This window comes from Protopterus annectens, chromosome 7.part0, assembly GCF_019279795.1.
Source record: "Protopterus annectens isolate FY-2018-M chromosome 7.part0, PAN1.0, whole genome shotgun sequence".
In the NCBI taxonomy this organism is placed as follows: domain Eukaryota; kingdom Metazoa; phylum Chordata; order Ceratodontiformes; family Protopteridae; genus Protopterus; species Protopterus annectens.
The window spans coordinates 1,667,009,614-1,667,022,705 of NC_056739.1; the positions used below are offsets into that span (position 1 = coordinate 1,667,009,614).

Below are 13,092 nucleotides of genomic sequence, written 5' to 3' on the forward strand. Positions count from 1 at the left end.
AAAAAAATTAATACCTTGTAATACCTCACTTTGGTCCTTACACTGTTACCTCAATGGTCAAGATTAACTTTTTTAAAATTTTAATGAAGTTTTAGTAGTTCTAGTGGTCTCTTGGTGGTGTGTTACCAGTTTTTGTTGTTTTTTTTCAGTTTGGTGTTTCATTACAGGTTCTAAGTTTTCATGATTAACATTTTACTGTTTTTTTTTTCATGTTGAATATGGTCACGCACTTCTCTAAAGTGAGCTTCACCTAAATAAACAGACCAATTGCTGATTTCTTTATGAGACTTCAGGAATCATAGGTGCAATCAGTTTTTCAGGATTTAAGAACTTATGTGGACAGTCACCTAAATTTTGACCAACATGCATCGATTATTGTAAGAAAATCTTTCTATATTGAACATCTTATAAACAAAGGGATTGTGTTTAGATCTGGGGATGTCATTGTTCCCCTTTACATAGACCTCATTAGCCCATTCATTGAATATAATGCCCCCTTTAGCATGCATCTGTCCAGACACATGCAACAACTGGAATGCTCACAGAGATACCTTACAAAAAAGCTACAACGTGTCTTACATGGACCAACACAAAGCCCCGTCATGATAATCTGACATACAAGACATCAACTGACTTACTACTGATGGAGTTACTGCACATCGGTAAGTCAAAGGCATAAAAAATAACTGGTCTAGAGATCTAAACCTCTTCTGCAACATCAACAGAGCAGTTTGGAGGGACAGGTATATTTCCCTGGGGACATAACTGCTGTGGAACAGACTTCCTACCCACAAAAAACAAGGTTCATCCCTGTGCATTTTGAAGCACAACTTAGATCTATGGTGGGAAACCAAAATCTTACTCCAAAACTCCCCCCCTGTAACAGCTAATGGACAGAGACAGCTTCTAAATGCTTTAACTCATGCATGGGTCCCCTCATATTACCTATGGCAGCATCCCCTTCAGACGTATGAAAGCTCAAAAGACTGAAAAATCAAAACATATAAAACTCAAAATATAGAAAATGGAATTTGCCCATTCTGCAGTGTTGTGCAGTCTTGGAGTTGGTATATATAATTATTATAGGGTTTAGGGTTGCAGCCACCCACATGAGGGGTGCAGGGATTCTTGCCCCTGCATTAAAAATAGTTTCAGTATTTTAGGATTTAGATATTTCGATTTTCAGTCTTTTGAACTTTTAATCTTCTGACACAGACCCCTATGGCATGCTCCTAGTTATTCACATTAAGGGCAATATAAAATTATCGATTACGGGATGGGTAAGGCCAATCTATAACCAAATGGGATAGGTTATTTCGAGAACAAAAAGGGAAATTGTCTAATTTTAAAATGGCCCTCAAAGGGCAGCTAGCCTAGTACTTATCCATGAACCTTTAAAGGAGCAAATTTCAAGCAAAAATGAGGATTGAAAACTATCAAACAAGAAATTACACTGTAGGGTAACTTTTTTAATAAAATTTATACAAATTTCAAAATACCTAAAGTATCCACATATATGAAACCAAATATGTTTTTGCTTCTTCTGGGGGGTGTTAATGTCATTGAATAATTTCTGACTGCCACAGCTGTCTACATTCATGATCAATTCACTGACGATTTAGCTGAAATTGTAACTGCTAATCAAGTAGACAATGTGATGTGCCTAGAATACACATATATTTGATAGGAAACCTGTCGCTTGGACTGTTCTGTGTCAATTAAGCTACAGGGCTCACTATCTCATATCAGTGCCAGTCTAATCTGCTATACTGCTACATATAGTGCTATCAAGAATGACATTAAGGGAGAGCAAAATATTCAGTAAAAGAAATTGCCCGATTCCTGGACAGTCAATGATCTTTATAACTAGATAAGCATTACAAGTAAATTGATAATATTATAATGGATAGCTGTTGTGGTCATTACATATGTTATCAACTCTTACAGAATCTTTTTAAAAGATCTAGTCATCACGAATTAAAGGTACCAGTTAACTAGCTTATATCAGACATCTCGAAAAGTCAAAGAATTAATAGAAATGCATGATTCTCCTATTATGATTTCTAATTCTGACTTAATTAACTGTTTGTTAATTACTTTTTTAAAAAAAAGATGCAATTTTTGAATCTATTTAAAACAGTTTAGGAAGCTAAACAATTTCATTTTGCACATAATAAAAGTTCAGATTTTCTTAGGACATGGAATACTTTCCAAATATTTATACCAGGTCGAGCTATCTACATCTTATAGAATGATTTCTAAGTCATTAGAATAAATGACTTTACATTACAAATGATGATAGCAAAAGGTAAAATTAGGTTTATTAATCCTGTTCTTTTAATGCACTTAAAATTCTACTCCCCCTGCAGTTCTGTCTCCCTTGTATTCTTCTGTGGATTCCATCTCCAGCACACATTCTAGTATTCCATTCCATGAGTCTACAGCCCTCTCAGTTAAGAAGCAGTTTCTGACATATAGTCAGTAGTCAGAGCCTACATTTAGATACCCTTACACTTTCAATTCACAAAATCTTTTGCAATAATATGATCCCCACTCTTCATCTCTTCAGGATTCAAATGTAAGCAACTCTTCTGGAATCTAATTATTTCCCTTTCTGTCCATCCCAAAGATCTTTCTGTTGGATTTACTTTGGATTCTTTTCAGCAACCTCATACTCTTTTTCCATTTATAAACTCCAGAAATGAACGGTCTCCCCTGAACCTCATGAAGTGGAAACACTGACACTTTGTGTCTGGAGTGTCTGTTGCTGAAGAGACATTATGGAAATCTCTTGCTGATGCTTTTGCCCTCTCAGCCTTTTCCTGGTGACCCAAGACTGGCATGACCTGCACAGTGAGATCATTTTCCTGTTTTGTTACCATAACAACCAATTTCCCAGACTTCTCCTTTACATCAAGCTTACTGCAATCAACAACAAAACTTTGCATTTCTTTGCATTGCATCTTAATTGCCATGGATCTGGCCATTTAGTTAGCCTTTCCAAATCCTTTACTAGCTTCTTCCTCTTCCTTCACTGCTAGATCTGTGTGTCATCGCAGAAGATGATTAACATGTTCTCTCTTATATGCTTGAGACAAACACATGGAGAAACACGCAGAAATAATAGATTCAGGGCCTGCTAACTCAGTACTTCATTAATCACTTTCCAAATCTGATTGTCTGCAGAAATAAAATTTCTCAACTGAATAAATTTGCTTTTGTCTGATTATCTGAATGGGCTATTTGGAATTTGTTTCTGAGTTTTTGATTTTGTTCATATTTGTGGTTTCCAAACAGATTTTGGCTGATCACTTTTCTGATTCCTGACATTGATCATCTCAATATATCTGTCTCCTACTATTCAACAATGTTACAGTCCATTTCCTCAGTATTTGTCCAACCACCAACCCATACATTTTTTTTAATCAGACTCTTACGTCAAGCTAAGTCACAGGATCATCTATTGGTATTTCATTGTCAAATTCACCTCAGATTTGACTGAGAGCTCAATCATTAAAGCCATGATGTTCTCTACGCTGGAGATAACTGTACTTCAAAACTCACCAAGAATCTTTCCATGGTTTCTTTGTCATTATTGTTAAGCCAGATGCTTGTATCTCATGATATTTTGCCAGCTGCACCCTTTTCACAGTTTTATCATGCTTGCTGTCTCCCATACCTCAAACCCATGAATGTGCTAAATATTTTCGTAAGGTGATCCGATTTCAAAGGGCTCTAACAAGCAGCTCATCTGCTCCTTGTCGTTTTCTCTCTAAGGCAGGCAGTTCCCTCTCCATCTCTTCCATCTCAGATTGTTTCTCCCATTCTAGCCTGCCTCCCTCAAAGCATGGCACTGCTGGCTTCCTTCTTGAAATATGAATCAAAATATTCATTCAGTACCTGCTTTTTCCCCCAGGCTACCGTAATCATTCACATTCTTTGCTTGACTAGACTAGGTCTACCTGTCTCTTTCTTCTTGCTTTTGTGTACCCTTATACCAATGCCCTTTTACTGTTCTCCTGCCATTGCCATCTTTATCGCCACTCTTCTAGCCTCCTTGTATTAGCAGACATTTTATCCTCTACTCCGGGTACAGGTTCCTAATTTACATGTGACAGGAATGTGCTATATTTTTACTGAACCATTTTGTCCACTGTGCACTGAATGAGGGCTTTTTTTTTTTTTTGCTTTTGATTTGATAAACATCATTCAGTGCAAAGCCCATCAAGAACAAGGTCTCAACGAGGAGCAACAAAGGCGTGTTTCCTTACAGTAAAAGTGTGTGGGATTCATTAACATTATTCCATGAGAAGTAAACCATCATACTTCATAAAAACTTGTATGCAGTCTTACCCCCTGTGTAGCCATACACTGTGTCTATTGAATGCACATGCAAATGCCCCCTCCCACCAAGATCATACACTGTTCATAAAATCTATTACACCAACTGCATAATGGCTGGCACAGTGGGGCAGTTATGCGAAAGACATGTGGAACCTCAGGGAATACATTGCTTGTACAGAGTTAAACAACAATATCAGTGCTGAGGTATTAAAATAGGAAACAAGAAAATGGTAGAACATTTTTTCAGCAAGAGTTCTCTGTGGTGTAGGCAAACCTCCAACCACAACTGCATATGTCCTCATGTTCACACAGTGATGTTGGTAACCTCCTGCCAGTGAGAGCTCATACACTTGCACACACACCCACACACACATACAAAAACAGATCTACGTACTCATACACAAATGCACTGTCAAACAAACATGCATGCATTCGCATACACACTCATGAACGTGCTTGCACGCGCACACACACACACACACACACACACACACACACACACACACACACACACACACTTGCACTCACACATTACATCTTACTATATTATGATAATAACAAAGCTTTATAAATCTGTGTATGCCATGACAACTGGGAACTACTACTACTGCTTAGTAATGTCTAACTGTTTTAGTTATTTTGCAGCTGTACCCTGTGAGGATATGTAGTGACCTTTAACCCCCCATAGCATCAGTGCACAAAACACACCACTGACACTCCTGTATATACTGTGCTTGCAAGTGTACCTTTCATAGGACTGAACAGTCTGCTTTATGCTGCACATTGTCATGATCCATAACAGTAATGACAAGCTAAATATAATATGCACATGCATTTATGCAACTGTGCATTATGTTTCGGAAAAGCCTGGAGTATTTTATACAATTGATGCATTACAAAAGTATATTATCAGATTAATTATTCTATTTAAATAAAAAGGTTTCTGTTAAGAGCACTGTGCATACTGAATGGCAGCAAACATTAAGGTTACTAAATTCGCTGAATAATCCTTTTGATTAAAATTTCTCTTGTCAATATGTCCTTCTCCAACAGTTGGGTCAAAATGTTATCTGAGTGTCAGCCTGCTGAATTTCATTAGTATATGTCTACCATCTTTCAACATACACTGTCTAAATTATAATGTCATTCTTAGAAACTTGGGGAACTCTGTTTTAAACAGGCATTATTTACTTTTTACAGTATAAATTCATGTATGCTACATTTTATAATTTTTTTTCAGGCAAAAAAGTGCTGAGTATTTAATTTGTAAAAGTTATGAGTTTGTGTGTTTAGTGCTAAGGCTGCAAATTCTGGGGCAGAATGCAAGCTTGTAATTTCTGAATGTGGTATTTAAATGCAAATTCAAGTTTTTCTAATATTGATAACTCATGATAAGTATACGTTGTAGAGACTCTTCTTATATATGTGTGCAGTTTAAATAAGCTGACATTTCACTATGGTGTCTCCTTGTCCTATTAAAAGCTCAAGTATTTTGCAATCCTGCAGGTGCTGCGTGTTAGCCATCTTTCTTTTTCTCATTCTCTTTTCACATCCTTACCTAATTTAAAGTTTCTGAATGTTACAACAGTGTGCCGAGTGTGGTCTAATTTACCCACTTTTACATGTGGATGTAACTCTCTCCTGAGTAGTACTGTTCCCAAAACATGTCTGCCCTCTTTACAGCTTAGATGTTTTTCAGTAAATGAACACCAATAAATTCAAGTAAATTTGTTTCCTTGTATACCTTCTCTAGTGACTGTTGCATGAAACTTGCCTATCATGATGGAGAACCGTCTTGCAGTTTATTGGCTGTTTCTCACACTACATTGCATTTGTCTGCTCATATAATACGGTGCAGTGTGCTTTTATTGCTTAGCACCTGCAAATCTAACAGCATAACGTATTCTGTTTCTACCACTGTGAGACTAATAACTGCGTACGTTTTTTTCTTCAGCCCTTATTAATAATACCCTCGTTTAAAATCGGCTGCCCTTGTTTATTTTCATTAATAATTGTTACACACCTTCTTACCTTAGCAAGCTACAGACTCTTGTCCTTTTTCATCTTTACACTGTCTATTTCTGATACTGTCCAGTCCTGTAAGGCACCTTACTTAATGCCTCTCATTTCCCTTCTTGACCAAGTAGTAAGACATCTTGGTACTTCTAATGTATTGTTTTGTGCCTGATTTTAACTGTGTTGCCCTGAACATTCAGCTATCTTTTCTGCATCCCTTTTCTCAGAGTACTGCTCTATGAGATAGTCGAGTCTTGTCATTTGTTTTTTATTTTACCTATACATGTTTCTTAGGGTGTGTGTGTGTATTTTTTTTACTTGGATTACACGGTGCATTTCACTGTCTTTATTGTCTCAGTCACTATATTATGAGAGTAATCCTTGTCAATTGATGCTGGTGCAGGCTTAGTATATCTGCTCAGAATATATTGTACCTTTTCTCTTTCTTTCATTTCGACTTACATTGAGATACTCCCCAAGGTGTCTTAGAGTGGTTACATCACTTATACAGAACCATGTCTCAAAGTGCATTAATAAAGTGAGTGTGCAGAAAAATGCGTCTGTTCCCAATAATATTTCTTTATTTTGCCTGGGCTATATTAAAAAAAAAAAAAAAAGATTTGTTGAGATCAGCATTACTTTAGGTACTGAGTTCAGAAACAATTATTACTTTTCAAGTGAGCTCTGTTAATTCCCAAGATGCAGTGTACAGAAGACAAATGCATGTTCTTTGCCTTTGTAATAGTTGGATACAGTTAAAAGGCAAAGCTTGTTACGGTGCTAAGCACTCTGTTTGCTTTGAAATAGTAATTGCTAATATTGACTGCTGTGCCGAGTTGCATTGATAACACTCAAGCTCAAGTAGGCCAGAAATGCTGAGCAGTTTGGGTTTAAGCAATCAATGTTTGAATTAATCATGTACAAAGCCGGTAAGTGCTTTGCTGAAACTGCAGAAGTTAAAAAGCTATGAAAAAAGTTATACTGTATCAGTGATGCATTAGCCGAAGAAGCAAGACTGTGTATCTAACAATCACAGTTTATGACAGCACAAAGCCTGGTACAACACATACATAGTATTTAACGTCTTTTTTTAAATTTCTCCACATGTTTTGAGTTTCTAATATTGTTGCAGAAAAAGACCCCATTTATAAGTCAGGGTACAATTAGAGTTCATGACATTAACATTGCTTCAGTGTTGGGTGTTAGTCAAAGTACTCTTCTCGGCACCCACAATGTTCCTACAACTGCTTCCTTCTGCAATTCATAACAGGTTACATGTTTTGGTAGTATATTTAAGTATGACTTGATTTATTTTTATTAGTCCTGTAGCTCCTACTACTTTTTGAACCCATCCTGTATACAGTGTCAAGTGTTGATGTAAACAAGGCTGCAATGGTTAAGGCTCATTTAGAATGATACAATCCACAAACTATAGAAACTGATAAAAACAAAAAAACTAACAGAAGGCACATACTCGCAGAGCATTTATTTGAGAATAAAACAACAAACGTTAGTGCTTTCATCCACTAAATAACAGACTTTCTCAAATCAGAACATCACAAAGCAAATTAATTATATATATATATATATATATATATATATATATATATATATATATATATAGATATATATATATATATAGATATAGATATATAAAGATAACTGACACAAATACTATTGGATATAGTAACGATCCTCATACAAAATTAAAATGTATATAACATTACCTATTAAATGCCTTCACTCTAAGCAAACTACTGATACTGAGAATATCATTGAGACCAGGAAACACTAAAGCATTAAGTTAAAGCTGCCACCAAAATTCTCTTCTTTCAATAACTGTAGTCCAAGGACCACCTCTTGGGCTAGGTTCAACTTGTTCTAAAATAAAAAAGCCAAATCTATGATCTTTACAGCTGCACTATTGCTTATAAAATGCATTGGTTGACTTTTGTTTATTCTCCTCGTACATATGTTCATAAATGCACTGTTTAAATTTGTGCACTGTTTGGCCTGTATGAAATGTGGGGCATTGAGTACAAACAGCTATATAAATGCTCCTTAAACATTTATGTTATGCATTTAAGAATTAATTGGCAGCATCCTGGGGTTAAGTATGATATATATATAATTAATTCACTTTGTGATGTTCTTATCTGAGGAGATCTATTATTTAATGGACAAAAGTGCTAATTTTTATTGTTTTATTCTCAAATAAACTTCTGTGAGTGCATGCCTTGTGTTCGTTTTTCTGATTTAGACTGCTGCTAATATACAAACCAAGGCTGAAAATGCCTTTGATAAGAAAATAGACTGAAATACTTTTCTATGGCCATTACAAATGAAAGGGAAAAGTAAATTAATGGCCAGGGCTGTTAATAATAATAAATACGTACAGCACACTCTTCTCAGATACTCACCATTTACCCAGAGTATGTGCTTCATTGTATGGTGACTTAAAGTATGCTATCCTTTCCTCTGCTGCAATACCTGTGATTAGCTGGTTATTCTATGCCATGCCATCTGTTTGTCTGTTCTGATGGTGTCTTTTCATTGGTTGATGCAGATTATTCATATTTACATACAGGCAGGAAATTAAACAGAATATGTCACTGAGTATTATGCAGGAATTGCAGTAATAGATAAGTGCAAGCTGTTATATTGTACATAGGAAATGTGAAAGTTCTATGACAATGCACAATGCCCATGAGAGAACAGGATTAGATCACTGGTTAGGTCACTGTCACATTCTTTACTTAATGTTCTTCTTTAACCCCAACTAAATTAGTGTCTGAACTGACAATAGGGCCATCAAGAATAATAAACACATTAGCACATCTGGGCCAGTTCTCTGTCCTTCTGGCAAACCTTTTGATGTGAATCATCCTGTTGCCTCTGTAGTTTACAGGAGATCTTCTTTATAATACAGTTTAAATGTCAATTATTTCAGTAATTATATGTTGCTGCTGCCACCTTTTTATATCACAAAGCTCCATCTCTTACACCCACTTTATCCATTATAGGTTTGCAAGGCAGCAGAGCCCTTCCCAGCACTCAGTGGGGTAAGTCTGGAAGACGATGCCATTGTATCTAATGACATATAAACATAATCCACCTGTACACATACTCAAACACTCCTTCACACATGGCATGTACACACTAACAAAATGGAAGACTGCCAGTTCATTTAAGCGTGCTCCTTTGGGATGGACAAGGAAAGTAGACCTCCCCACCAACTGAAAACCCACTTGGATACAGGAAGAGCATTCATACTTCACAAGGACCCTGCCAGGGAATAAACTGGAGAAAATTCACTTTGATGAAGCATTGCAATTCTTTACAGAAAAAAAAATGATAAAATGGAATATTCCTTTGGCCCCACTCTTTTTTTTAATGTTTGTACTCCAAAAGGCTTTAGATCAAGGTTTTTGCTATGGCTGGTAAAGATACTAGCTTAACTGCAGGAAGTTAGTATAACAACATAATAAACAGAATAAGCAGGTTTTCCTATACCTGTAAAAGCAAACAATGCTTTGGTATAATAAAAACACAACCAAACTGTAAATCCCATGTGTTGACAGTGGGACAGACTACAATACACTCCAAATTAAGGAAAAACTACAATTTACTAAGCATTTTTATTCACAAACGTAGGAACTTCATCAGAATGACACAGTTAAAACTCAGTGAGTATTTAAATTAACCACAATTATTAATTAATTAAAACCAGCCAATAAAATCTGCTTACATAATTCAAATAGTAAACCTTAATCATTTGTAGTTTTTCCTTAATTTGGAGTGTATAGTTGTCTGCCCAACTGCCAACACACATGATTTACAGTTTGGTTTCCTATAACTGTAATAGTACGTACTTTGGTCAGTTAAAGTGCAATACTGACTACAGTAAATGAATCTATGCTGGAAAACTAATGGGACAGGGAATCAAATAAGGGTGATAAGTGAGCCCATGGTATTGAGCAGGTGTATTCAGAGACATAAATAAGTAAACAAACCCAAAACTAAAGAAACAAACATAGATAAAAAGAATGAAGAAGAACAGAAAATCTTGACACAGTGGAAACAAACATTCTAGCAATACTTTGACAAGCCTTTTTCTGGATAACAGGAAGTTTACAACCTGACATTCACACCAATGTCAAATTATTCCATCTGAGAACAAAGCAGAATAATCTGTAAAACTGTAAATGTCCACATACAAAGGTTTCCTAATCTTTGGAATTCAGAATTCGATGGCCTTTCTGACCTTTTCATAAAAGCCTGTACTGTTTATATTGATACTCAGTATATAAGATAAACGATGCACTAGACAATAATTTTGGTCACTCTTGATAACGCATTTACTAGAAAAACAACTTGCATATATTCTTCACACAGTAAAAGTATTTTAATATGAAATGGCTGCTGTCTAGTATGTTTTTGCAATTGTGCTACACCTTACCCATCAACAGTGACTGTTTTTTAGGGAAATCCCTCATTTTGGCTCAAAATGTTGCAATGACTCTCCTCATCCCTCCTAAAACAAGTGAGTTGGAGAGAAAAGATGGTAGATTATACTTAAATCCTGACAATTAGTTATAGACTTCCTTTACTTCAGAAAGGCGATTTGTGGATGATATCTTTCTCATATGGAAAGAAATAGAACAGAGCTTGAATAGTTGGTTATGAAAGGACAATTCCTGTGGATAATGAGGTTACATGATGATAATGGCCTGGTTCCGATGATGATAATGCCCTGGTTCCAGCTTTTGAGGTATACCCTCTATATGAGGGTAGTGATGGAAGATCCTACTTTTCTGAGAGATCCAGGAATGATAATATTGGAGAAGCTACTTCTGGTGGTACACATTGTAAGAATAGGGTTTGTCTCACCTATTCAGGTGATGTGAATGTAGTATGCAATATTTTGAAAAATAACTGGTCTATTTTATATACTGACCCTGACATCAGAAAGGTTACTGATGATTCTCCTAGGTTTTGTTTTAGGAATAACTTTTTCCTTAAACAGCAATTATGTTATCAGAACAACTTGACAGAGGCTGCAGTTCACTCTGATCAAAGAGAGACTTTTAAATGGTGTACTTTCAAAATCATGTAAATATATTTAACAAACACCTCATTTCTGCAACCCAGTACTAGTTTTACAGTAGACAAAGAATTGTTTGCCAACTGTAAGAGTAAAGATCTGGTTTACTATGCAGACTACATGGTCTTCAGAGCCTTCTATGTTGGCAAAATGAATTGTATGCTAAAAGAAAGTGTTATGAAGCATATAAATGATATAAATAAAAAGATAGTAACCAATGCCCCGGTCAAGTATGTACTAGAATGAGGTACTGATCACTCGTTCAAGTTTTTCGTGCTGGAGCCGACTTCATTGAATGTGTGGGGTGGAGATCTGAATAATATAACAGAATGCCATGAGCTACATTGGATACTACTTTTACAAGCACAACTCCCACCAGGATTGAATGGGATGATTTTATTTAAGCCAGTGTTGAAATGCTGCCCCCTACATCATTAATTACAATTTTGGGGGCTTGGCTCATAGTGAACACTTGATTGGTTGACTCATTTATGAGTGAATAGTCAGATGACTGCAATTGTTTTAGTGTTTGGACCTTGTTAGATTTTTAAATGCTCTTCCTTTAGTGGTTTTCATATGGTCTGAAGAAGCAGACTGAGCATCTGTGAAAGTGATTACCTTTTATTTTACGTTTTCTATTTTATTAAAGTTTATAGTTCATTTTCAGCCATGTTGATCAGAGTTTTATTTATTTTCATAGTGTACTTGAATATGGAGAGGGATGAACTTTGTTTTATGTGGATGGGGAATCTATTCCAGAGCTGCAGTATCCTCTGCAATATATAGCTGTCAAAGAAAAAATGGGAAATTGGCCCACAGGTGCAGCCTAGCCTTGTACTTACTTATGAATCTATGAACCTACAAGGTGAAGAGCATATAGGGATATTTAAACAAACCTGTAAACAATTTGCAGTTTATTACATCTGTTATTAAGTAATGGGATATTGCCCAGCACAAAGACTTAACATATTTTAGATATGTTAAAAGATTAGATCATCACGCAAAATGATTCTGAGTTTCTGTTCATGAAGAAGCTTGTCTCACGTTCCATGAATATGTTGCCACAGATATGGCCACCCCATCCTCCCATACTAGACCACTGTCATTGACCCTAGATAACTAGTACAATTATTACCAACATGCTCAACTCTGCTATTTCCTGCTTATTACACAAAAAAGGTAAAATAGATTAACCAACTGATCTTTCCACTCATAAGGTTCTGCTGACATATACGGGTCCTATTTTCAGTCCTTTCCATAATATATACAATCATTCATCCATAATTTGCGCCACCTCATGTCCTTCCCTTTGGACATCATGTGGTCAAATCCAGCCAGAGTGAAATTTATGCTTATTAATCCTTGCAACGTGTGCATTAAGACTGAGTAGAATCAGTTTTCCTCAAGCTGTATGACTTGGATACCTGAAATATATCTGTGTCCTTGCTCAAGTCTTATATTCCTATCTTTGGGGTCATTATTTATGGATGTAATCATTTTAGAAAGGACAGGTCATACAAAGACCTTTGTGGAGTTGTCATGCTTCCTAAGGATTAATTGAAATGATCCTGGCAATGCCACTTAAATAAAAGTGAAGATGTGATAACTAATAATGTGCGATTATTATA

General features: G+C 35.9%; 1 protein-coding gene across 1 annotated transcript in view; it reads right to left on the reverse strand.

The window, feature by feature from the left end:
* The window catches only part of CACNA2D2 (calcium voltage-gated channel auxiliary subunit alpha2delta 2), a 5,241,953-nt gene that overhangs the window by 4,882,790 nt on the left and 346,071 nt on the right, over positions 1 to 13,092 (reverse strand). The gene's annotated exons all lie outside the window — the stretch shown is intronic.